At 45.9% G+C, this 27,433-nt stretch overlaps 1 long non-coding RNA gene across 1 annotated transcript; it reads right to left on the bottom strand.

Annotated features, from left to right (window-relative positions):
- Positions 1-210: 210 nt before the first annotated feature.
- On the bottom strand, positions 211-26,682 carry LOC137541447 (uncharacterized). Its single transcript, XR_011025164.1, has 3 exons — positions 26,574-26,682; positions 22,654-22,688; positions 211-1,039 (listed from the first exon to the last, which is right to left on the bottom strand). It is a non-coding gene; the product is annotated as an uncharacterized lncRNA (long non-coding RNA).
- Positions 26,683-27,433: the final 751 nt, after the last annotated feature.

The raw sequence follows: 27,433 nt of genomic DNA, 5'->3' as shown, positions 1-27,433 counted from the left end.
CCTGCAAACTGAGACGGATCCATCATTTTTAATAACATGAAATGACAAGAAGGGTTACGCAGCACTAATCTATGTTTATGGCCTTTAAAAAAAACGAATATGGAATATCAGTTTAAAGTAAAGCTGCTGCGACTTTGATTTTTGGCTGGCTGTCATTTTTTTTTCTGTACTACGTTATGGAGATGAAGGAACAAAAACGACATTTCCACGAACTGCATTTTATTTTTGGCAGAAAGAGTACAAAAAAAAATGTGAGTGCTCGGAGATTAATATTATTATATCATATGAGACAGAAAACATATCCCCGGAGCTTTCACGGTATACAAATGATCCTACGTAACGGGGCACTGTGACATTCGCGGCTTTAATCCGCAACTATTCCTGACTGTTTAATTCACAGTGTAGATCAGTTAAATGGATAATACGCCTGTCAGGGCTGTGCGTCTGCTTTTATTACCAAACCATACTCCGGAGAAGAAGACTTGTAATAACAAAAAAATGACAAAAAAATAAGCAGGCCAGGATTTTTCTTTCTTCTTTAAAGCAGGAGGAATAGCCATACTATTCCAGGGAAAAAAACACATATATAAGTAGATGAATACTTGTTCTACTTACATAACACATGTATTGTACTGTCCACATTTTGATTTTAGTGAATCGTATATAGTGAATACAGAGAAAACTGTTCCAGGCATTTTCAATCTTTACTGCCTCTGACTGAATCAAATCCTAATGTCATTTCCTCCCTTACTCTTTGTTTCTCATAGAAACTGCACTGTCATATGTAGCTTGCTTTGTAAACACATGTGAACACAGCATACATCGTATTTCAGCAGCTTCTGCAGAGGGGTGTGGTGTATTTCCCTTCTCAGCCTTGTGTCACACTGAACTGCCCTCAGCCAATCAGGAGCAGGAATGTGGGAGGGCTTTCACATGCTTTCTTCTCCCTGGCAAGGTACCATGTAGTATCTAGTAGTAAGGGTGCTGGAGGAAGCTCCAGGTAAGTCCAGATTTGCTTTTTTGCCGCTGCTCAGGGTCCCTTTAAAGAAGCAAGAAACAGTGAGTGACAGCTTAAGATAAGGTTTTACTGCACAAAAGTTCAAATCATCATTTCTGCTTTGTTTCATAGACAGAGTGTGTTTTACAGCTAGAACTGTGACAGAAAGATGCAATGCTATTAAAATAAATAAATAAAATTAAAGGCTATACTGTATAACTGAAAATAAAAAATATAAGACTTTTCTTTGCTACTAATGTTCTGTCCCTTATCCGTACTACACATACAGTTCATTATATCATATATTTTTTTTCCCTTCAGGTTTGCTTTAAAGGGCTAATCGTATGTTAGTGCGAAACTATATTCGCCATTTCGTAACACAAACTCGCAATCCAATTTGTTTAGACGTTCCTCGTGAGATTTTGGAATTTTGTCGGGCTTGGAATTACATCCATCCCTACAACTGGAGAAAGCCTGTAAGGGCTGGTTCAGACGGACGCTTGCGGGACTTGGCATTAAACGCTCCCATTCAAGTGAATGGTAGCGTTTACACCGAGCTTTTACACGCGTGTACACGAATGCGGCGTTCGGGTCCAGATTTTCGCTAGCGTTCGAGCTGCCCCTGGAAGTGACATGTAGCTTCCAGGGAGCGGCCAACCGCGACGGCTAATGTCCCCCTAGGGGAAGAAAAAACGCGACCGCATCGGAACGCGATGCGAAGGCTACTGAAAGCCTGACCGCGCAGCCGCCGCAACGCCCCCAAACGCGACGCCGCACAAACGTCCGTCTGAACCAGCCCTTAGACAGGCCCCCCCACCACCACCCTGAGAACTGTGTCCTGCGCTTCCTTCACACTAGGATGTGTCACAATGCTTCCAGGTGCTGCTCCTATAACTGGGTGGTACCAGCATCTCTGTGCAAAAGTAGAAGAAAAAAGAGCGCTCCTCTGGTGTCAGACGGCTACGGCGCGACGAGGCCCCGCCAACCACACCCCGCTCCACGCTGTTCCATCGCTCCTGTCGCTCTGGCGCAGGAGTAGGAGACGAGTTGCCGGCAGGCCTTTGATGCGCTCATTACACTCTACCACACTGTAAGTGCAACTTGTATGTGTGTCTATTGAAGATTAAACGTTAATGCACCAGAGGAGCGCTCTTTTTTCTTGTACTCCCCCCGCACCACCCCCAGGAATCACAGTGACCTTCCCTGCTCAGTAATATACAGATATTTCCAGGTTCCAGCATCATACATTAAACAGGATACGGCTCTCCATGTCTGCCTGAGTCTATGTAGGTGTTGAATAAACCAAGGGTCTTATCCGTGTGCCATAAACACATTTACAATCCTTGCAAGATCCTCTTTAATTAATGTATCTGGATGACACTTCTATTTGCAAAACAATCTCTCAACCTCCTTCTGATTGTGTGTTCTAACATTGTCAGTCAACAGGAATAGAGTTTGAAGGCTTACTAGCTGAAAGCTTACTGTCTTTTTCTTTTAAATTAACCAATAAATGGTATAATCCTGATTCAAGACCTGTCTGTAAAATACAAGCTCTAGTCTCCAGCAATTCTTAGCTACTAAGATAAGGAATAACACACACACAGTGTTTCTCTCCTTCCTGCCTCTACCCCTTCCCCTTGCTTGTAGAGTGGTCAGACACAGGCTGGGGCTGGAATGATTTGCCTGTGATCTGTCCACACAGGAGCAGCTTTATAGTAAGTAAGGATTAAAAAATGCCAGCCAAGTACATCTGTAGGTAACTTTTCTTCCATAATAGCACCATCAATTGGACAATCTGTTCTGCTCAAAAGCCTCTGAGTTCTGTTTGTGATGTTTACGTTTGGTTCCTATCATTGCTGAACTAGTTAGCCTTAATTTTTTTACCTGAGTTAGGCAAAAAAAAAAAAAAATCGACAGCTCATACAAACATCAATTTTGATCACCCAAATGGGCCCCACCAGCCAGCCATCGTGCCCTCCAAAAAGTTGAAGCTGGAGCCGCCAGTGTCTGCGTCCTGCATTGTTACATCACGGCCTTCTTGCCAGATCCAAGAGATTATTGTTTCGGTTTTCTTTCATTTAATGCATATGTGAAAAACAGGCAGCTAAGTGGTTCTAAGCCTCCCCCCCACCTTCTCCTCCTCTCGGCTCTTCCCTTGTCAGGCCAATTAGAGATAAACGTTTATTGTTCCCATGTTGACGTAGTTATTAATTACTCCGCTGCTAGTAGCAGGGTCCACTGACAATAAGGACGGAAGCTGGGATTACATAATCACCGCACCGCCACTTATCCCAGGCTCGCTGGCGTTCTCGCTGGATGCTGCTGGACCGCGATATCATTTGCGTCAGGTCTCCCCCATCATTAGCCACTAAGCTGTACGTTTATTTTGGAATAGGTAACACCTCCCAGAGCAGCGAGCCATTTCCAGCCTACTGACAGGTAATCGTTAAACGCAGCAGCTAAATCTTCCCCCCACTGCATCACCGAGACACTTACACGTCCTGCCGGTTCTGGGAATCTCTACCGCAATCAATAAGAATGGCCGCTAGCTGCAGAAATTTAAGGACAATCCAATAGAAAAAAATAAAATACAGACTATTAAGGTTATATACACAAACTCCATAAAAATACTCCGGTTCTTGGCTGTGATGGAACTTAATCAGATGCTTTTTTTCTCCTCCCCATTTTGGGAGTTTTGCACTTGGTTTCTTCGGACCACATGCGGCCGGTGGGAGCAGACAGTTTAGTGGTCTGCTGTGTATGAAATTGCCGCAGGATATAGCCAATATACGGCTTACCCTGCTCCTGCACAAGTACCGGCGCGTTAATTACTATTCTCCCTCCAGGTCCACATGGATGGTGCGGGAATGATGTCATTTAGCTGGCGGCCAAATTTGTGTTTTAAAAGTAACTTAAAGAGAGACTAAAGCGAACAAAAATTGCTATTTGTACCTTCTAGTTCGCTTCAGTACTCTCATTAGATGTAAACCGCCGCATCCCCGCCAAAACGAGGGTTTTAGACCCCCCAAATCCCCGGGGGGTAATCCGGCCGGCGCTTCCTGAAAGAGGCAGAGCTTTCAGGTACAGCTCTGCCTCTACTGATGTCAATCGCCGCGGATCGCCGCCTCTCCCCGCCCCTCTCAGTCTTCCTTCACAGAGAGGGGCAGGAAGAGGCGGAGATCCGTGCGGCGATTGACGTCAGGAGAGGCAGAGCTACAGCAGAAAGCTCTGCCTCTCAGGGCAACACAATCCATGGCCAAGATGATTGTGGATGTTTGCTCCGGGATTTGGGGGTCTAAAACCCTCCCTTTGCGGCGGGGATGCAGCGGTTTACATCTAATGAGACTACTGGAGCGAACTAGCAGGTAAAAATAGCAATTTTTGTTACTCACTGTGCGCTGCTATAACGATGCACAGCGCCCAAATCTCCTGCGCTGTTATTACAGCTCTTGTTGTAACTCGCCTGTCCCGTCACACTGCTTGAACTGTGCTCCCCGTCTTAATTTACAGCACTGGCTGCCTCTTTTTAGTGACCTGGCGCATGTTATGTGTAGTGACATGCGTCAGGCCATGGGGAAGAAACAGCCAGCGCTGGGGAAAAAGACGAGGAGCACAGAATAAGCAGTGTGCTGGAACAGGTGAGTTACAATGCTGCTAAAATATGGTTCAGGGGCCCCCAGGGGACATATGAGATCAGGGGAGAGAATGTCAGCCAGCTCAGAAGCCCCGGGGGCTGACTTTGCTGCAGGAGGTTACCTTTGCCCCAGAGGGACCCATTACGCCATAAACGGGCCCTGGTTACAAATAGTTAAAGATTTAAAAAAAAAACATTTCCAGAAGGTAAGTCCATAAGGATCTATATATAGAAAAATGAATTGTGAAATCACCTAACATTAACCTTGACTCATGCACACAAACTGTCAAAGAATTTCCCTTTGTTAATATGGAGAATTTATGTGCCGACAGACCCACCGCTTCCTAACCTGGTTCCCATCTGGATCTACTCAAAGAAAATGCCATTCTCCTTGTTCATCCTTTTGTTGGATTGCTGAATGCTACAAGTTGCCACAAATGCTTGCCATTTAAAACCTATCTGAACGCATTTGTGCCCCCCTCCCCCATAGAATACTCATGCAGACTCAGGGCCAGCGTTACCATGGGGGCAACATGGGCTGTTGCCCCAGGGCATGGGCATAGCAATCACCCCTGTGACCCCCGCCATCGTAGGGGGGCCCAGAGGCTTTGGAGGCCCCTCCTCCTCCCTCTCCCCAACCGCAAGTGCAGCTTATGAGCAAAAAAAACCTCTCAGTTCGTTCACAAAAACTGTGTGCAGGAGCGTGTGTAATTTTTTCCTGATTTCAGAAGCTGCTTAACACTCTCTGCTGCCATTTGCCAGCTGCCGATCATGTGACCTGCATGTGGTTCGGGGACCAAAAGGGGCCCATGCTATCATTTTTGAGAGGGTCCCTGTTAAGCCTAGTTACGCCCCTGCCCCATGGCCGCCAAGTGCTGCTGGGCCCACCAGGTTTCCCCGACTTGTGCTGCTCGGAGCCCGTGCAAAGTGTTTGGCAGCATAGCAACTCACCTGTGCCATTATTACATAATGCATACATGCGTTGCGCAGTATGAAATGCTATTTTTGACTTCGAAAATATATTTGCAAAAATACATTGTAAAAAAAAAGAATAAATTGTATTTTCACAATGTGAATTTTCGCCAAAAAATGTGCCAAATTTGCCAAAATTTTCGCCAAAATTGCATGAATTTTTGCCGCGCTTACCACTCACGAGTTAAGAGCTAAAAATAGCAATGCAGGAGTTAAAAGCAAAAAATCGCTAAAAACTCAAAAAAAGTATTACAAAAATGATTTTCCATAGCATTCCCGGCTCAAAAGTCAAATTTTAAATTCTTTTAACGAAAATTAATGCAAAAAGAATTTAGGCATTTTTGCTGATCACTTGCGTCGGGTCACTGAGAAGAAGCGCCCCTGGGAGAATGAAGACGGGAGCGCACGGACTTATGGACAAGCACGCCTGCAGGGACAGGTTAGATGGTATGCTGCCAAAAACTTTGCAGGGGCACTGGGGAGCTCAATAAAGCTGGGAGAGTGAATAATCTTGGAGGAAGGGAGGGGGCAGCAGCTGGCTCGGGGGCCCTGGGGGGTGAATTTGCTTTGGGAAGGGGAAGGGGGCCCTCAGCTTACCTCGGCCCTGGGGTCCCATTGTAGCTAGAACCAGCCCTGTGGGGACCTTAAAAATTCTAAGGTTTACATCACTAGACGGGGTCTTCCCTGGCTTCTGCAAGAGACCTCCACATTGTTGGAGAATCCAGGCCACCTACTGCCCCTTCTAGGTAGTGATGAGCACAAATTTGGGTAAAATCGTAATTAATTTTGTTTCGAAGCATTATTAGGAACCATAATTTTCGGTAATTTTTGCGTAATTTCATGTAGACTTTAGTGGTTAATAAAAATGCGACCCGGCATAGTTTGGCATGCGAAAGCAAATGCATATTTGCATGAGCATTGCCTCATGAATAGCCAATCAGGCCAGATTTGCAAATCCAGACTTGCTAGGGTTAAACTTGGTGTTTGAGCACGCATACATTTTCTCATGGAAAGCATTTTTTGTAGTTGTATCCTTTGGAGGCAGGTGGCTGATGGCTTGCTCTGGTGGTGTGAGGTGAGCCCTGGAGTGAGTTGTCTGCGCCCGCCCCCCTCTGGAGTGTTGTATGTGAGCCAGCCCTGAGCTCTAAAGCTTGGGGTGACCCATGCTTTACTCCTTTCTCATGTGGTGCCCCCAAGTTAATGCGCATGTAGCAGAACGCAATGGACGTTAAGGTAAGTGCCTGTTTTTAATATTATTGGGAGGTGGGTGCAGACGGCTCTCTCAGGCGCTGGCCACGCTTGGGGGGGGGGGGGGTCGCCTGCGCCACGCAGCCTCCCCCTCCGGGGTGCCGCTGTGGTTCCCAGGCAGTGAGAGAGCCTGGGACCCCTCGGCCCCCCTGGTTGTATGGGGGCATTGGGAAGCCTCCCCGTGGCGCTCCTGGATAGTGCTTATGTGGCATGAACTCATTCCCGCAGGGCGACCGCTATGCGGTATTGGTTTTTTGACCCTGCATAGTTTGGCATGCGAAAGCAAATGCATATTTGCATGAGCATTGCCTCATGAATAGCCAATCAGGCCAGATTTGCAAAGCCAGACTTGCTAGGGTTAAACTTGGTGTTTGAGCACGCATACATTTTCTCATGGAAAGCATTTTTTGTAGTTGTATCCTTTGGAGGCAGGTGGCTGATGGCTTGCTCTGGTGGTGTGAGCCCTGGAGTGAGTTGTCTGTGCCTGTCCTCCCCTCCCCCCCCCCTCTGGAGTGTTGTATGTGAGCCAGCCCTGAGCTCTAAAGCTCGGGGTGACCCATGCTTCACTCCGTTCTCATGTGGCACCCCCAAGTTAATGCGCATGTAGCAGAACGCAATGGACGTTAAGGTAAGTGCCTGTTTTTAATATTGGGAGGTGGGTGCAGACGGCTCTCTCAGGCGCTGGCCACTCTTGGGGGGGTCACCTGCGCCAGGCAGCCTCCCCCTCCGGAGTGCCGCTGTGGTTCCTAGGCAGTGAGAGAACCTGGGACCCCGCGGTCCCCCCGGTTGTATGGGGGCATTGGGAAGCCTCCCCGTGGCGCTCCTGGATAGTGCTATTGCAGCATGAACTAATTCCCGCAGGGCGACCGCTTTGCGGTATTGGTTTTTTGACCCTGCATAGTTTGGCATGAGAAAACAAATGCATATTTGCATGAGCATTGTCTCATGAATAGCCAATCAGGCCAGATTTGCAAAGCCAGACTTGCTAGGTTTAAAACCAAGGAACACCAAGAGCCTCAATAGTGTAATATGTACTGGTAAATGGTTACTAGAGATAGAGTAAATATGAATACTCACAAACCAGGGTTACCATTAGGCAACCACTGTAACAGCAGGTGGGGAGATTTTCCTGACCCCACTCAGGAATAAGAAGTCGCTCTCTGTAGATGAGAAAAAGGGGGTTCAACCCTCCACCCAGGGTGGACTCAATATTATGCAGGAGAAAAGAGGCGCCAAAAGGATAAAAGGAAGCTAAATGAGCTTAAAAACCAAATTCTTGGTGTGTTGAGCAAGCATAAATTTTCTCATGGAAAGCGTTAATAAAAAAGCTCCCGTACATGTATCATCAACAAAATTGTTATGTATGTAGAAGGGAAGAGAGCTGTAGGTGCGGTGAGCAGAGAGGAGAGTGGGAGCCCCGCAGGGACGCAGCTCAAGCTATACTAAGTATTGCTAGAGCACAAAGCATCTAAAAATTTCCCTACAAGGCTCCCCATTGATCTATTAACACACCAATGGAGTGCCCTGGAGGGAAATGTAAAGATGCTTTGTGCTGTAGCAATACTTAGTATATCTAGCGCAGCGAGGAGAGCGGCAGTTTGTGGTGGCATGTGATCTTCAATCAAGTTTACAAGAGGATATTGGTGTGGGATCATTTCCAAAGATATTGGCGTGGGAACTTTTTTTAAAGGTAAGTATTCATGGTTAATTAAGAAAAATAATGGACTTTTTTTGTCATTGTGTTTTTATTTCTTTTAGCCCTTTGTGGAAATGGGTAAGGCATACAAGGTACCCCTATACTAATTTCTCCTGGGGAGGGGGCTGGCATCTGGGGCTCCCCTTCTTAAAGGGAACTCTCAAATGCCAACATGAACCCCCCTGGGCATTGTCGGCCCTTACCTCCTCCTGGGGCACTGGAGGTGGGGAAGAGCCTTTTGTCCATGGATTGGACAAGGGCTGTGGGGAAGTGGGGAAGGCTTGGCTGCCCCTCTTCCTTAGAGCCCCCCATACCATGGATCGTGTGGGCTGGTATAGCTCGTGGTGTGAAGCCCCACTCAGGGGGGCTCCGCATTCTGGCTATCCCAGCCTCCATGGGGGACAAGATGTTTCCTGCGCTCTGAACAAAAAAAAATGTTCGAAAATCTTACTAGGTTACTAGTTACTAGGGATACTTATTTAGTGGCTGAATAGTGTACTGGTTAACTGACACAGGAGAGCACGGAAGGAGCGTGGAAGGGGGCACCCAGGTGAGGGGGGGTCTGACCCCGTCCTCACCGCTGTGCCCGCTGCCCCTCTGCTTTTGGCTGCTACCCCCTCCAGCATGGCAATCCGGATCTCCCTCTAGTTTTTGTATACAAAGTAGCCCGTGAAGAGGGAGATCCGTTTTCTTATTGCCTTGCCCTCCTCCTACATGAAGTCCCAACAAATCCAGACCCTGCGTTCAGTTTTTCAAAGCGGATCCCGTTTGTCGCCTGCGGATCTGTTTCTGAAGAGGGTGAAGAAGGCAGCTATTTTTAACATTGGTATCCGTGACTCTGGTTTTGGTCAGGCGGCTCCGGTTTTGGTCTGGGCCCAAAAAGCGGAGCCACGGATACGTTTTTATTACAAGTGTGAACTGGCCCTAACACTGCTACTGCCTACTGAGTGCGCTCTTGTGGCTGCCTTGCAAGCGATTTGAGCCCGACAGGAGAAGGTGCGCTCTTACTAGAGGCTTCAGTCTTTCTGTAAATAAAATGTTCTGCGTCCTCCTTGTGCTTCCGGTGATCGAGAAGCACAAGGAGAAAAAAATAAACTCAAGGTGGCCATCTTGTGACCAAATAGTAAACTACATTTACATATTTTTTACATTACAATTTACACATATAATAACATTAAAAATTAACTGTTTATTTCCCACACCAAAATATTACCCAAATAAAATTTTTGATGGAAAAAAAAATTACAATTAAAAAAAACCAAAAATAAACAAATAGTTACCTAAGGGTCTGAACTTTTTAAATATGCATGTGAAGGGGGTATTCTACGAATATTTTTTTAAATTATAAGCTTGTAAATAGTGATGAACGCAAAACGGAAAAAATTCACCTTTATTTCCAAATAAAATATTGGCGCCATACATTGTGATAGGGACAAAATTTAAATGGTGTCATAACCGAGACAAGCTGGCAAATAAAATACATAGGTTTTAATTGTGGTAGCATGGATTATTTTAAAGCTATAATGGACGAAAACTGAGAAATAATGAATTGTTTCCATTTTTTTCTTATTAATCCTGTTAAAATGCATTTATAAAAAAAATAATTCTTAGCAAAATGTACCACCCAAAGAAAGCCTAATTAGTGCTGGAAAAAAAACAAGATGTAAATCAATAAATTGTGTTAATGAATGGGAGGTGTTAATAGCGAATGTATGGGAGGTGAAAATTGCTCTGATGCAGAAGGTGAAAAATCCCTGTGGGCTGAAATGGTTAAAGTACCAAAATTACCTCTTTTTTTTTAGGCAGTCCTCTTCAGCATTAATCGCATAGCTGAAGCACCGCTTTACCACGGCAAAACGAGGCCTTAATCACCCCCAAATGCCGGGGCAAAAATCCACAACTCTCAAAGTCATGGATTTTGCTGCCCGGGTGTAAGAAACTCACCTGCTGGCTCCAGCAATGCTCCGTTCTCGGTGGGTTCGCGTATGCGTCATGGCACCTCCTCTTCAGGACGACGCACTTCCTCCGATCCCGTCCCCAGCGTCCATGGCAACCAGGACGCTAGGGGAGTCCCTTGTGACGTCAGTGGGCAGGCGTCTGCCGGCAGACGCCCGTCTTACACACTGAGACGTCGCAAGGTTTAGTGTCAGCTGACACTCTGATTGGAGATTGCTTGACTGGTTGCTGGGGGTTAGGGGCCGGTCTTGCTCTGGCTCTAAAGTATTTAAGCCCTTATCTCACATTCAGTCCTTGCCTGTAATAGCAATCAGTACGCTGGTCTGCTGGGCACTTTGTCACTCTGTGATATACTTGTTATTGTATTTCAATGCGACTTCGTTACTCAATTATTTTATATTAATGCGACTGCCTGACTGACTTTAGATTTTGATCTTAGCTTTACTGACCACTCTCTACCCTAGTCCTTTGTACCTCTGAGCCATCTGATCTTCCGTGTATGACCCTAGCCTGTTAAACGACCTAGCCTTTGTCTCAGCCTTTGTACCTCAGCCATCTGATCTTCCGTGTATGACCCTAGCCTGTTAAACGACCTAGCCTTGTCTCAGCCTTTGTACCTCAGTCATCTGATTTCACGTGTATGACCTTAGCTTACATTTTGACTACGTTTTATCTAGACCTCAGCTTAGCGCTGTAGCTCTGCCTCCATTTGCATCAATCTCCGCAGATCTCCGCCTCTCCCCGCCCCTTTAAGTGAAAGAAAACAGAGGGGTGGGAAGAGGTGGCGATTAGCGGGGATTGATGCGGGGAGAGGCAGAGCTACAGCACTAAGCTCTGCCTCTATCAGGAAGGAGCCCTGCAATTTGGCCCGGGGATTTCGGGGTGATTAAGGCCTCATTTTGCCATGGGATAGCAGCGTTTCAGCTATGCCATTAATGCTGAAGAGGACTGCCTAAAAAAAGAGGTAATTTTTTTTTACGCTTCAGACTCTCTTTAAAGAGGAACTTCAGCCTAAACAAACATATTGTCATTGAGTTACATTAGATATGTTAATTAACCGGTTCGGCCTATCTGGACGAGCTTTCTCGCCCAGATAGGCGCTGCTGCTTTGCCTGCGTGGTGCGCGCGATTCCCATTCACCGATCTAACTTCCCCGCAGAAATACTGACACTTTCTATCCAGAGAGCGCGGTATTTCTGCCCCCAGGAAACTTCTGCTCAGCATTTTAGTTCCTGGATGCGAGATCGTTCGCATCCAGGACTTTTTTCACTGTGTGTGGCCAAATAGTAAACTGCACCCACATACATTTTTAATTAAAGAATTATAATAATTTACATTTAAAATAGGCAGTTTCCCTCCCACACCAAAAAATACCCACATACATTTTTTATAAAAAATAAATTAAAAAAATACAATAAAAACAAACAAAAACAACATAAAAAGTTACCCAAGGGTCTGAACTTTTTAAATATGCACGTCAGGAGAGAATGTTATTATATTATTTAAAATTATAAGCTTATAAATAGTGATGGACGCAAATTGAAAAAATGCACCTTTATTTCTAAATTAAATATCGGCACCATAAATTGTGATAGGGACATCGTTTAAACGGTGTAATAACCGGGACAGATGGGCAAATAAAATACATGAGTTTTAATTACGGTAGCGTATATTAATTTCAAACTATAATGGCCAAAAACTGAGAAATAATGAATTTTTTTCATTTATTTCTTAATCTTCCTGTTAAAATGGATTTAGAAAAAAATACATTTTAGCAAAATGTACTACCCAAAGAAAGCCTAATTAGTGGCGGAAAAAACAAGATATAGATCAATTCATTGTGATAAGTAGGAATAAAGTTATAGGCGAATGAATGGGAGGTGAACATTGCTCGGATGCATGAGATTTTTGGCACTGCATCGCTGAACCGGTTAAAATAGATAGGTAATATAATCTCTTACCCACCCTGTTTTAAAAGAACAGGCAATTTGCGATTTCATTGGGGCAGCCATCTTTTTGGTTGAAAGGAGGTGACAGGGAGCATTTCCAGCTGTCCTGTGTCCTGAGCACCTCTCCAAGTTGCACGCGTTAGGCTTCAAATATCAAATCTCAAATTCAAAATGTAAAAAAACAAATTGGCACCAAAACAGCCGAACGAGAACAACAACATCAGAAATCCCATCATGCTTTGCACAGCATCAGGGTAAAAATGCCAGGGCAGATTTCTTTGATGGGGCAGAGCTTAGCTTTTGTGCAGCTAAAAATGAGGCTTGGGTAAGAAAAATAAAGTTCAGTGCTGCTGAGTAGATTTTTAGTCTGGAGGTTCACTTTAACTTACCCTGCAAATGTGATGTTTCTAGCATGTACAGGGGGGCTTTGCTATTAACCGCTAAAGTCGGAGGCCATTGACTTTAATGTTAAATGCATACCCACATTTTTTTACAAAAAATATTTGCATTAAATGCAAATGCTGAACTGCCCACCGGCAAACTGTTTAGGGCCATCTCTACTTATCAATAAAATCATGGGGCCCCCCACAAAACTTTGATGGGGCCCCCCAATGTTAACACCCTTTCCCTTGCTTCCCCCTGGTGACCCTCACAGCCTGGGGGCCCATCTTGCAGGGGTCATAAAACAGCTGTGAACATTAAAGTCTTCACACCTATAACAAGTGTAGCCATAAGAAACACCTGATCTGGAGCATGGACACCTTTATCAGAGGGAGTGAAGTAGTAGTCGGAGCCCCCTTACAGCTCTGCAGTCGCAGGTGCTGCTCCCCTGTAGTGACGCTCCTGTGTACATTGTTAGGTTAACTGCTGATACTTCCTCCATCCTTGCCTATGGAACTCTGCTCAGCTATTTTCCTAAATGCAGCATTGCCAGTAATATTCTATAGACTTGTATGCTGAGAAAGACGTTTCAATAGACTAGTCAATTCTGCCATCTTGTGGATGATATGCGGTACTGCGTCCCACTCTCACAGTATGAAGTAAACAGATTTTTTTTTTGCAATAATTCAGCTATGGTTTGATATGGTTCTATGGAATGGGGCTTGGACCAGTACAACAGAGTAACCAAGCAGCTCGGGGTGACCCAAACCACTAGGAATGTATAGGGGGATAAAAGAGACCGAAAAGCCCCCCTAATAATAAGCAATGCTTGGTGAAATTTGCTCGGTTACTCTGTTGTACTGGTCCAAGCCCTACCCCATACAGCCATATCAATTCCTGCCATGCACTGAAAAGGGCCAAAATCCCGAAACAGGCTGTCTACATGTGGGGTTGGTGTGGCTGTGTAATATTTAAAGCTATAGGCTTGCTATACACCAGCGGTTCTGGATGCTTGTCTGGCTTACAGGGGTGAAAAGGGATAATTTGCATATTCAGTAGTGGTGCATTGTGGGTAACCATAAATAATCACTTATAGCCAGGGGCGTCTCACCCACCAGGCAAGTATAGGCGGTTGCCTGGGGCGCCATGAGGTGGTCAGGCGCATTCCCCCGCTGCTGCTACCGAGACCATGTTTTTTTTTTAAAAAAATATTATATAACCTCCCGACTCCAGTGCTCGGCAGGCTACCCCCATGTGCTCAGCAGTGCCTCCACCTCCATAGACGCCCCCTCCTTCTCCCCAGCCAATAGAGCAATTAATACTGCTCTTCTCCGCCAGGCTCCTCCTTTAAAGCTGCGCCCCTTCTTCTCAGTAGCCACACGGGTAAAGTGTTTACCTCGTGTGGGCCAGCCTTTAACTCCGCCCCCTGCCAGTCAAACCAGGAGCCAGCAGCCAGCCAGCTTATGCCCCCGACAATCTGACCCCCTACCTTTGTCACTGGCTGCACACAGACACTGGAGCGAGACAGCCAGGGGACAGATGCAGTCTGAGAGAGAGAAGAATGTGATGTGTCCGTGTTGGAGCCCCGCCCCCGCACAAGACATCAACACAGCTCCGGGAGCCAGGAAGTTTCTGCTCCAGAGATGATAAGCTGCATGCACAGGCAGAAGTGGAGGTATGCTGAGAACACTTCCTGTCCTGTGTGCAGACTCCCAGTACTGTTATAACTGCTAGAATGTGCCCTGCTCTTTTGATTCTAGAGTTTTCTTTAAAAGCTGGTTAGGCTGTAGGCTGGTAAAGCTGTAAACCTGTGCTTTAGTGCTGTGCTGTCTCTCCCTCTCTCCTCTCTGTTCCTCTGCCCCCTCTTCCACGATTATTTTCTGACATAACGTTTCCCCATTACAATTATTTTCTGGTGAAACGATTCCACATTACGATTATTTTCTGACAAAACGCTGCCGCCTTACGATTAAATTCTGGTGAAAAAATGCTGCTGCAATAAGTGTATTTTCTGGTGAAACACTGCCACATTACGATTATTTTCTGGTGAAACAAATCTGAATTACTATTATGTGGGGGCGCCACAGGTTTTCTCGCCTGGAGTGACAAAATGGCTAGAGGCACCCCTGCTTATAGCTGAATTATTGCAAATGTCCTCCTGTTTTAAGAAGGCATATTTCACCAAGAAGTGCTTATTAGTAGGAGGGCTTTTCGGTCTCTTTTATCCCCCTATACTAGTGTTGGGCGAACACCTGGATGTTCGGGTTCGGGAAAGTTCGCCGAACATGGCCGCAATGTTCGGCATGTTCGGGCCGAACCCCGAACTTCCCGAACATCCCGCTTTTGGGGGCCCTATGGGGTCGCAGGCATAAGGGGGGAGCATGCCCCGATCGCGGGGGGGGGGGGGTCGGAAATTCCCCCCACCCCCTCCGCTAGCGCTCCCCCCTCTGCCCGCTTCCCCATACAAAAGTTTCAGGAAGTACCGGTCCGGTGGTAGTGGGTGGATGGCAGTGGGCGGCACTGTGAAGTGAGTGACTGAGGAGGAGGAGTCCGGAGAGTGACGCGTTGAGGGAGGCCGGGCAGCGGGCGGTTCAGCAGTAGTACGGGATCGCGGCTAGGTAACGTATAGCGGCGGTGATTGGGGTGGATCAGAAGGGTGCGGAGGACTTGGAGGACAATTGTAGCTAGCCTAGTGCTAGCTACAAAGGATAAAACAACTTTCATTAAAAAAAAAAATCCCTCCCGCGGATGCAGCCTCAGAAACTGTGTACCACCAGGAGGGTTAAAGCAAACCTGAACTGAAGATTAAAAGTCAATATAAACATACATACGTCATACTTACCTCCTGTGTAGTCTACTCCTCAATCTCTTTCTCCTCTCCTGCGTCCCATTTGTCCGCTGTGATCAATGGAATTCTCTGACCTCCATTTTGAAAATGGCCATGACCCCATAACAGCTTCCTGGTCAGCTCTGTAAACTGTAATATTGTCGACTTGAGCCATAGGGAAACATGGACATTACTTTGCTCCTCAGCTGTCCTTTCATTTTATAGCTGACAGCAACTGATATATAACTGACAGCAACTGATATATTTCAGTTAAAGAGAAACCGTAACCAAGAATTGAACTTCATCCCAATCCGTAGTTGATACCCCCTTTCCCATGAGAAATCTTTACCTTTTCACAAACGGATTATCAGGGGAGTCTGTGTGGCTGATATTGTGGTGAAACCCCTCCCACAGTGTGATGTCAGGACCATGGTTCTGGCATCACACTGTGGGAGCCTTGTTGCATTGTGGGAAATAACAGCTGTTTACAGCTGTTTCCAACTGCCAAAAAGCAAGCAGCATCTCCTGCCACTGACATCACCTGCCAACAGTAAAACTGTCACCATGTGATTAATGTCAGAATGTAAATCAGGGAGAGGAAAGATTTTACAATGGGCAAACAGTGACTAAATCATTTATACATAATTATTGTAAAAATGAAGCGCTTTTTATTATATTATTTTCACTGGAGTTCCTCTTTGAGGACCAGAAACTGCTGTTACCAAAAAATGGGTCTTGCTGACAAATCGCTGCACATACCCTCCACTCTTGCCAGTCACGCCCGCTCACCCATCACCACATGCCCCTCGCTCTGCCATCACTATGACAACAGAGCTCTGTGCGCCGGTCAGGAGCCAATTTCATTGGCTCCTGACCCTGTCATCAGTGTGAGCCAATGAGATTGGCTCACAGTGATCACAGGCGAGAGAGAGATCAGCAGGAGCGGCCAGATCGGCGGGTCCACACGGCGCGGTAAGTTGAAATCTACGCTATGGCAGGAATAAGCAGCCACAAACAGGGCATAGATTTCGATTACTGCGGTCCAGAAGCCTTTAAAGAGAACCAGAGACGAAGCACCCTCATGTATTTTATTACATTTATCAGTGAGAACATGACAGTAAACACCTACCCTGCTTTTAGTTTTATTCTTCTCAGTCTAATCTATCTGTTATCAACTGTGATAAGAATCCACCGACTATTCAGTCGAGGTTTGACCTGGAATCATTATAGCTGAGTCACTCTTCTGTGGAGTCTTTTCAAGCCCAAGCCTTCCCCCTCCTGGCTCAAATGTCATACTTTACATACTGAGAGCTGTGATGAGATGGGAGGGGCTGCTGCTGCAGGAAAAATCTCTGTCTAACAGACAAGTGTGGCTGTGTGATCTGTGTGCTCTGTCTGTGCAGCCTGTCATTATTATCTACTGTATGCAGTTTCATTACTATGAGAGACACTTCCTACAGGCAGCCACAAAGCATACCAGAATATGAAGTTGAAAGCACACAGATGAAAGCCTACAGCAGCCCTGCTTGTCTATAGTCTCACATAGCCTAGACAGCACATCCAGAACACCTCATAACCTGGAAGCAGAAGGAATATGAGCCGGCGGCCATATTGGATATTTCCTGGAGCAATAATGGATAAAAAGCACTCAAAAAGGCACACCAGAGTGGCGAAATTATCGGGTAGAGCATTTATTCTTTACAAGCTATCAACTGATATGTTTATTTTGTGTGAATCGTTCATCTCTTGTTCCTTTTAAAGTGTACTCGAGGTGAAAATAAAAACATGCCTAAGAAGAGAGAAGGCTCTGGATCCTGCAGAGGATTCCCACATCCTTATGGCCCTTATGGAACATAATCGAAAGGGGTTGTTAGGTATGTTATGTGGCCGCGCTCCTCTTCATGCACGAGCGCTGCCGTATTGCACCTACACTTGTGCAGCACAATAAGCAAATATGGGCAAGCACCATCATCAATCAATGCTAAAGTGTGCATATTGTATTGGCGTACAGAAAAGGATCTCTAATCAACATGACTCCAAACAATGAAGAAAAAGAGATTCCAGAAAATTACAACAGCACTTCAAAAAATGTTTACTAATGATTTACTTTATTTATACAAAACGAGTCAAGATCTGTCAGTTTCCCATACACCGCAGGCCGATTCCCGATCAATTTCAACATGAAATCGCTTGGAAAACGGCCGCGTCCACTGCCTCGCGCTGCTCCCGCCAATGTGACATCATAGCTCGCTTCCTGCATATGGCAGCCACTGATACTGGGCACTGCTGCCTGTTTCTCTTCATTACAGATCGCTGCTGAATCTACATTAAAAAAATACCCACATAACAAAACCTGAGCAGCAGGGGCGTAGCAATAGGGGTTGCAGAGGTTGCGACCGCATCGGGGCCCTTGGGCCAGAGGGGCCCCAAAGGGCCCTCCCCCAACTACAGTATTAGCTCTCTATTGGTCCTGTGCCCATAATAATGACTTCTATAGATACTTTGAATAGTAGAAATCATTAAGAAACTGTTTCCCATGCTTTTCTTGCACCTCTGACACTGTAGTTGCCATTGGCAGGTTTTGGTGCGCCGTATCAATTGTTATGTATAGAGTGCTTTGGGGGGCCCCATTGTCAAACTTGCACCGGGGCCCACAGCTCCTTAGCTACGCCACTGCTGAGCAGGGACGGCGCTGCCATAGAGGCAAAGGGGGCAATTGCCCCAGGGCCCCAGAGCTTGTAGGGGCCCCCAGTGGCTACAAGAGGAAAACATTTTTTTTCAAATCGACCTTATAGTTTTTGAGAAAATCGATTTTAAAGTTTCAAAGGAAAAAAAATACACATTTAAAAACCCGCCGACTTTAATGGTTAATAGCAAATCCACCTTAAAGGCTAGAAACCCTAAATTTGCAGGATATGTTAAGGAGATCATTGGGAATAAGAGGAAATTTTTTCAAAAAGACCTTATAGTTTTTGAGAAAATCGATTTTAAAGTTCCGAAGGAAAAAAGTATACTTTTAAATGCCGTAAATGTCACTTTTAGTAGCAAACCTAACGGAAATGTAATTTTAAACGCATCAAAAGAAAGAGAAATACATGTCCTGACAGGGTTTCCAGGGGGTCCATACGCAGTCGCATCGCTTTGGCCAAGGATTGCGATACAGCCGCAATATGGCTGTATGAAGCTCCCTAGCATTTTTTCCTATTTTCCCAATTTTTTTTTATGTTTAGAGTATGGTAATTTAAAAAAAAAAAAATGATGTGGGGTCCCCCTCCTGAAACGTTTTAACCCCTTGTCCTCCATGCAGGCTGGGGTAGCCAAAATGTGGAGCTCCGACCGATTGGGGCTTCACACCCTGACTATACCAGCTGCAAAAAAGGTCCCTTAATGCCGATTTTTGTTTCGGGTTATCTGCTGGGGGTGCCCCCCAGGTTTATTTTGCCCTGGGGCCCCATTGTTGCTTAAAGTGAACCAGAGACGAAGCACCCTTGTGTATTTTACCATAGAAATCAGTGGGAACATTAGAGAAAACATTTACCATGCTCTCTGTTCCATCCTCACTGCTAAAAGTGTCTGTTATCTAGCTGAGATAAGAATCCCGGACTGAGCATTGATTCTGGCTTTGCTATAATGACTCAGCTATAATGATTCCTGAGCAAAGCCAGCAGGGGGCAGGCTTGGACTTGAAGACAGCAAAGAACACAGTCTCAGCTATAATTATTCTGTAGCAAAGCCAGACCGACTGCTTAGTCGGGATTCTTATCTTAGAGGTGATAACAGGCAAATTAAACAGAGAACAATGTAACAAAGAGCAGATTAGGTGTTTACTGTCATGTTCCCACTGATTTATAAGGTAAAATACATGAGGTTGCTTCATCTCTGGTTCTCTTTAAACTGGCCCTGAACCTGAGGGGTTTGTACAGTATATACTGTACTTAATAAAAAAAATAAAAAAAAACACAACACATTACATTGTTCATGTACAGCCAAGATAATGACTGCTTCCTTAGCACTTTAATAGGCGTGTATCAAAAAAGGGCTCCTGGAAAAAAGGGCGCGGGACACAGCCGAAATTATAAGTTGTAATGTAAAACAATATTTTTCGTTTATCGCTTACAAACGAAAATATAGTGCTAAATCGGATCACTAAACGGAAATGAAACGGCAAAATACCGTCTATAACAACAAATGAATTCGGAAATGAAACATCAAATAGCGTCTATAACAAAAAAACGATATTTACACTTGTAATAGTAATACAATGGTAGATTTGACAGGTATTTTACTGCAATTATACCTAACTGTAAGCTTTCCCTATCCCTAACCCCTAGACCCCCCTTTGTGGAAATATACATAATTTAATAAATTGTGTATATTACAAACATTGTACTGTAACTATACCTATCCCTACTCTCACTCAGAATCCTCCCTGTACCTATCCCTAACCCCTAGACCCCCCTAGTGGTGCCTAACACTAACCACCCCCCCTGGTGGTGCCCAACCCTAAGACCCCCCCTGGTGGTGCCTAACCCTAAGACCCCCCTGGTAGTGCCTAACCCTAACCACCCCCCTGGTGATACCTAACTGTAACCACGCCCCCTGGTGGTGCCTAACCGTAACCACCCCCCTGGTGGTGCCTAACCGTAACCACCCCCTGGGGGTGCCTAACCCTAACCACCCCCCTGGTGGTTTATATTGTACTGTAACTATACCTATCCCTACTCTCACACAGAACCCTCCCTGTACTTATCCCTAAACCCTAGACCCCCCTAGTGGTGCCTAACACTAACCACCCCCCCTGGTGGTGCCTAACCCTAAGACCCCCCTGGTGGTGCCTAGCCCTAAGACCCCCCTGGTAGTGCCTAAGCCTAACCACCCCCCTGGTGGTGCCTAACCTTAAGACCCCCCTGGTGGTGCCTAACCCCTAGACCCCCCCGGTGGTGCCTAACACTAACCACCCCCCTGGTGGTGCCTAACCCTAAGACCCCCCTGGTGGTGCCCAGCCTTAAGACCCCCCTGGTAGTGCCTAAGCCTAACTACCCCCCTGGTGATGCCTAACCCTAACCCCCCCCCAGGTGGTGCCTAACCCTAACCCCCCCCCCCGGTGGTGCCTAACCCTAAGACCCCCCTGGTGGTGCCTAACCCTAACCACCCCCCCTGGTGGTGCCTAACCCTAACCCCCCTGGTGATACCTAACCCTAACCACCCCCCCCCCCTGGTGGTGCCTAACCCCCCCCCCCAGGTGGTGCCTAACCCTAACCCCCCCTCCCCTCCCCCCGGTGATGCCTAACCCTAAGACCCCCCTGGTGGTGCCTAACCCTTATAAAAATAAGGGAAAAATAAGTAAAAGCTCCCTTAAGCAAAATTTAAAAATGAAGAAATAAGTAAACCACAAAGTTAAAACGAACTTGTAAACGGTATTTGTAATAAACCTTATTCTGTAATTGAAAACTTTTGTTAACACGATCGCTGCAACCCGCTGTTTCTCGGGCGCCCTTTTTTCCTGTCGGGCGCCCAATAGCCGATATTTTGCATTGCAGTCTATGGCGGCGCCCTTTTTATGCATTAGCCATATGCGCCCTTTTTTACTGGCCCTCTTTAATAGAACCTGCACACTGGCGTAACAATAGGGGAAGCAGCCCCTGCCCCCGGCCCGCTCATGGCCGTTTTGGGGGGGCAGGAGGGGTCGCAGCATGAGGGGAGAGCTTTGCACATCAGCGGGGAGGGGGGACAGTCCCCCCACTCCCTCACCTCGGGCTCTCTACTCTGCGCTCCCCTCCTGCATATATCTAAGTGGCAGCAGCGGTGGCGGCAGCTGCTATAATTACCTCCATTCACCAGGGTGGACCTCCGGTGGTGAATGGAGGTAATTATAGCTGCTGATGCCACTTAGATGCAGCAGGGGAGCACAGATGGGAGAGCCAGAGGTGATGGAGGGGGGGACTGTCCCCCCTACACAAAGCAAGAGTCATGATTGAAATTATCCCAGAGCGCAATTTCCACCCAAATACAGCGGTGGGTCATATCTGGTGAGAAGTACGGCGTGTAGTGTGTGGAGTGGCACATTCGCATGGTGTTAGTGTTGAAGCACAGTGTCTGCAGTTTAAAGCATCCTGTTTTTTTGAACTGTATTACCCTATGTGGAGATTCCTTTCTCTTACAGAACTAAGTTGGAGCTGGCTATATGATTACTCTGCCTAAGACCCACCTGATAAGCTGAGGTGGCAAAAATTTGGTGAGCATTTAGTGAGAGGGGGCGAGGAAAACAATTGGAAGTGACACCTGGGGAGCACAAAACACTGGTGTACTTGGAGCAGTTGGATTATTTTAGTGCATAAACTGAACAATATTACCCTATGTGGAGCTTGTTTCTATTACAGGTCTGGAGAGCGCAGCAGTATCATTGAACTATTATGCTTGCTACACAGCCATAGCAGTTAAGGCACCTGTTTTTTCACTGACCCGAGGAAGCAGGCAAGCACTCGCGAAACGTGTTGTCAATTTTATGTGTTCGAATAAAAGATCTTTTTTCAATAAACTGGTCCAAATTCTTCAAGAGAGGTAAGATTACCTCTCTGTTTATAAGATTAACAGCTTATTAGCCTATTTTTTATGCATTTGGGTGCCCCCACCCCTGTTTTAATTGTCCATATCTGTATGACTGCCCTCTATATTCGTTATTCACTGTCTGTAAATTTGCACTATGTCTAATTCCGGCGTGTTCCACAAACAATTCCTGGTGCGACAAATGTCGTATTTGTTGAATAAATCTGATTCTGAAGGTTCTTTTAAAATATGACACCTGTTAGTTCAGTGTTTTAATACAAAAATGCCAGCAGAGGGCAACGGTGTACTAATCTTCTTGAAAGCCTACATTTTAATGCTGAATATAATATAAGACTGGGAAAACATAGCTACAGTAAACACTGATCAACCATAACATTAAAACAACCACTTACAAGTGAAGTGAATAACACTGCCTAGTTACCTTACCTGTGGACAGTCAGTTCTGGAAGGTGATGTGTAGGCTGTAGGAAAAATGAAAAAGTGTAAGGAACTGAAGAATTAGCAACAGGGTCACAGGAGTACGTACCGGGTGACTTGGGGGCCGGATGGTGCTGACAGTGAAAATATACAGTGGCTTGCAAAAGTAATCGGCCCCCTTGAAGTTTTCCACATTTTGTCACATTACTGCCACAAACATGAATCAATTTTATTGGAATTTCACACGAAAGACCAACACAAAGTGGTGTATACATGAGAAGTGGAACGAAAATCATACATGATTCCAAACATTTTTTTACAAATAAATAACTGCAAAGTGGTGTGTGCATAATTATTTGGCCCCCTTTGATCTGAGTGCAGTCAGTTGCCTATAGACATTGCCTGATGAGTGCTAATGACTAAATAGAGTGTGCCTGTGTCTAATCTATTGTCAGTACAAATACAGCTGCTCTGTGAGGGCCTCAGAGGTTGTCTAAGAGAATATTGGGAGCAACAACACTGTGAAGTCCAAAGAACACACAAGACAGGTTAGGGATTGTAATGATCGGTGAAGCACAGAGAGGATCTGATTACCGGTGATCTGCAGCAGCAGTATCACTGGGAATACATATGTATACCAGATTATAAGTGGTCTGCAGTATCACCGATAATCCGATATGCCAGCTAACCTCTGTTCACCTGAGTAGAATGTAATGTTTGGTGTAACAGTAACACTTTGAGGACTAAGCCTCAGCGCAGTAAGGTATACCGCACGGATTCCTTCCGAAGACCTGGACTCTCCAAGACGGGAGGAGTCAGGCTGCGAGTAGGAAGGATTGTCTAAAAGTAACACTCTGGAGGAAGTGTCACTGATAGAACGGGGAACCGCCTCCAACAGTGAGGTCGGTTCTCGAGGTCGGACAAGCCAGGTCGTACACACATGGACAGATAAAGTAGAATATCAAGAGGCAAAGGCGGAGTCAGGTGCAGGCAGGGTTCGGCAACAGGGTATCAAAAATATCGAGGTACAAGATCAGTAGGCAGAAGCAGAGTCTAAGGACGAGCCGGGGTTCGGCAACAGAGTATCAGAAATATCGAGGTACAAGATCAGAGTTCAGGAGAATAGTCAGGCAGGCAAAAGGTCATAACAGATAATCACAATCAAACTAGTACTTTAAGCTATCAACAGAAACTAGCTAAGTGTAGGATTGCAGCTCCAGCTGGTCCCGGCACACTTGCGGATCTGACTACGGATCTGGGTGCTCCCACGTAAGTGATCGCAACGCCAGACAACCAGCAACTGAATAAGCAGCAGAATATATAGTTGCTGGACTCTGCTGCCCCGCCCGAACCATTCAGCCAATCATGAGTCCTGCAGGAATCAGCTGACCTTCCTGATCAGCTGACACTTCCTTTGCAGGTATAAAAGTCCTGAATTCAGGCCCGCGCAAGCATAGCTCTCCATCTGCCTAGGTGCACTAACAGACCCAGCCACACCAAGCACATGCTGCTGCATGCAAACAGCCGCTTTGCTGTCAGGACATGCGGCGGCTTTTCCGCGTTCCACCACACAACCAGACGCGTGCAGAGGAGTCAGCCGCTTAGCTCTTGGCACACACGGCGGCTTTTTCGCGTTTCCTCACAGGGATCAAATTATTGAGAAATTTAAAGCAGGCTTAGGCTACAAAAAGATTTCCAAAGCCTTGAACATCCCACGGAGCACTGTTCAAGTGATCATTCAGAAATGGAAGGAGTGTGGCACAACTGTACACCTACCAAGACAAGGCCATCCACCTAAACTCACAGGCCGAACAAGGAGAGCGCTGAAATGCAATCAATAGGCCCATGGTGACTCTGGACGAGCTGCAGAGATCTACAGCTCAGGTGGGAGACTCTGTCCATAGGACAACTATTAGTCATGCACTGTACAAAGTTGGCCTTTATGGAAGAGTGGCAAGAAGAAAGGCATTCTTAACAGAAAGCATAAGAAATCCTGTTTGCAGTTTGCCACAAGCCATGTGGGGGACACAGCAACCATGTGGAAGAAGGTGCTCTGGTCAGATGAGACCAAAATGGAACTTTTTGGCCAAATTGCAAAACGCTATGTGTGGCAGAAAACTAACACTGCACATCACTCTGAACACACCATCCCTACTGTCAAATATGGTGGTGGCAGCATCATGCTCGGTGGGTGCTTCTTTTCAGCAGGGACAGGGAAGCTGGTCAGAGTTGATGGGAAGATGGATGGAGCCAAATACAGGGCAAACTTGGAAGAAAACCTCTTGGAGACTGCAAAAGACTTGAGACTGGGGTGAAGGTTCACCTTCCAGCAGGATAATGACCCTAAACATAAAGCCAGAGCAACAATGGAATGGTTTAAAAAAAACAAACATATATATGTGTTAGAATGGCCCAGTCAAAGTCCAGATCTAAATCCAATCAAGAATCTGTGGCAATATCTGAAAACTGCTGTTCACAAACGCTGTCCATCTAATCTGATGAGCTGGAGCTGTTTTGCAAAGAAGAATGGCAAGGATTTCAGTCTCTAGATGTGCAAAGCTGGTAGAGACATACCCTAAAAGACTGGCAGCTGTAATTGCAACAAAAGGTGGTTCTACAAAGTATTGATTCAGGGGGCCGAATAATTACGCACACCCCACTTTGCAGTTATTTATTTGTAAAAAATGTTTGGAATAATGTATGATTTTCATTCCACTTCTCACATGTACAGCACTTTGTGTTGGTCTTTCACGTGGAATTCCAATAAAATTGATGCAGGTTTGTAGCAGTAATGTGACAAAATGTGGAAAACTTCAAGGGGCCGAATACTTTTGCAACCCACTGTACGTAATATAACATTACTGATATTTTACAATAGACTTATCTGGCACCCAATTCTAACACTAACTCGCCCTTCTACTGCCTAACACTAACCCCCCTCCTAATGCTTAACACTAGCCCTCCATTCCTAATGCCTAACACTAACCCTCCCTTCCTAATTCCTTACTCTAACCCCCTTCCTACTACCTAACACTAACCCTCCTCCTACTGCTTAACACTAACCCCCTCATACTGTCTAACCCTAACCCCCCCTCCTGCTGCCTAACACCAACACCCTCCTACTGTCTAACTCTAATCCCCACTCCCTTCTACTCAGAGCCGGGACAAGGTCCTCCAGCACCCAAGGCTGAGACACCAAAGTGCGCCCCCCCATCCCTCCCACCCCAGCCGTCACACACTGATTGCTATTAGACTAAGAAGCGCCACAGGGCCCACAAGCTCCCCAACACCTTAATCTCTAGTTATCTGGCTTGCAGTCACTGCCATGTATCCCCTTTTCTTATTTCTTTCTGCTTCAAACACAATTAGTCATGACAGCTGAATAAATTGTGCACCCCCTACTACACTGCGCCCTGAGGCTGGAGCCTCTCCAGCCTATGCCTCGGCCCGGCCCTGCTTCTACTGCCTAACACTAACCCCCCTCTTACTGTCTAACTCTAATCCCCCTCCTTATGCCTAACATTAAACCCACTTCCTACTGCCTAACACTAACCTTCCCCTCCTACTGCCTAACACTAATGTCCCTTCCTACTGTCTAACACTAATTTCTCCTCATAATGCTTAACACTAACCCCTCCCCTCCTAATGCCTAACACTAACCCCATTCCTAATGCCTAACACTAACCCCCATCTTACTGGCTAACACTAACCTCCCCTCCTACTGCCTAACACTAACCTCCCTTCCACTATTTAAAACAAACCTCTGACGCCCAATGACTTCAATGAGTAGCTGATTTGCTATTGTAAGTACTAGCCTATAGTCTATAAATAGCTGTTGGCTAGTGTTACTGAACCCTACATAGTAGCTGGTCAGGCTACCAACTCAATGCCTGGCGCCCAAATGATTTGAATAGGATCCAAAGACTTACCCATCAGGAGGAATCCAACGGAAGTACAAATCACTAAAAACATATTACTGGCCATGGGAAGAAAGTGTCAGAAGAACACAGTGCAATGCAGCTTGCTGCTTTATAGCCAATGAGCTGTCAGAGTGCACACCCTAACTTTGGTCCTCAGCTACACAATCACCTACAATCATCTTCATTCCCCTCGGTGATGAGTGAATTCCACATGTGTGAGTTTGGGCTGGGCCTGTGAAGTAACATGAAGCCACTTGTGCACGGAGGAAAAAGCCATGCGTGAGTGGCTTTGTAATATACAATAATACAATAACATTTGTAAATCGCTTTTCCCCCATAGGACTCAAAGCACATAGTTACAGTGGGTTGCAAAAGTATTTGGCCCCCTTGAAGTTTTCCACATTTTGTCACATTACTGCCACAAACATGCATCAATTTTATTGGAATTCCACGTGAAAGACCAACACAAAGTGGTGTACACACGAGAAGTGTAACGAAGATCATACATGATTCCAAATATTTTTTTAAAATCAATAACTGCAAAGTGGGGTGTGCGTAATTATTCGTCCCCCTGAGTCAATACTTTGTAGAACCACCTTTTGCTGCAATTACAGCTGCCAGTCTTTTAGGGTATGTCTCTACCAGCTTTGCACATCTAGAGACTGAAATCCTTGCCCATTCTTCTTTGCAAAACAGCTCCAGCTCAGTCAGATTAGATGGACAGCGTTTGTGAACAGCAGTTTTCAGATCTTGCCACAGATTCTCCATTGGATTTAGATCTGGACTTTGACTGGGCCATTCTAATACAGATATGTTTTGTTTTAAACCATTTCATTGTTGTCCTGGCTTTATGTTTAGGGTCATTGTCC

This window comes from Hyperolius riggenbachi, chromosome 12, assembly GCF_040937935.1.
Source record: "Hyperolius riggenbachi isolate aHypRig1 chromosome 12, aHypRig1.pri, whole genome shotgun sequence".
Lineage (NCBI taxonomy): Eukaryota > Metazoa > Chordata > Amphibia > Anura > Hyperoliidae > Hyperolius > Hyperolius riggenbachi.
Note: the sequence above shows the minus strand (reverse complement) of the source record. Positions and strands in the feature narration are given on the sequence as shown.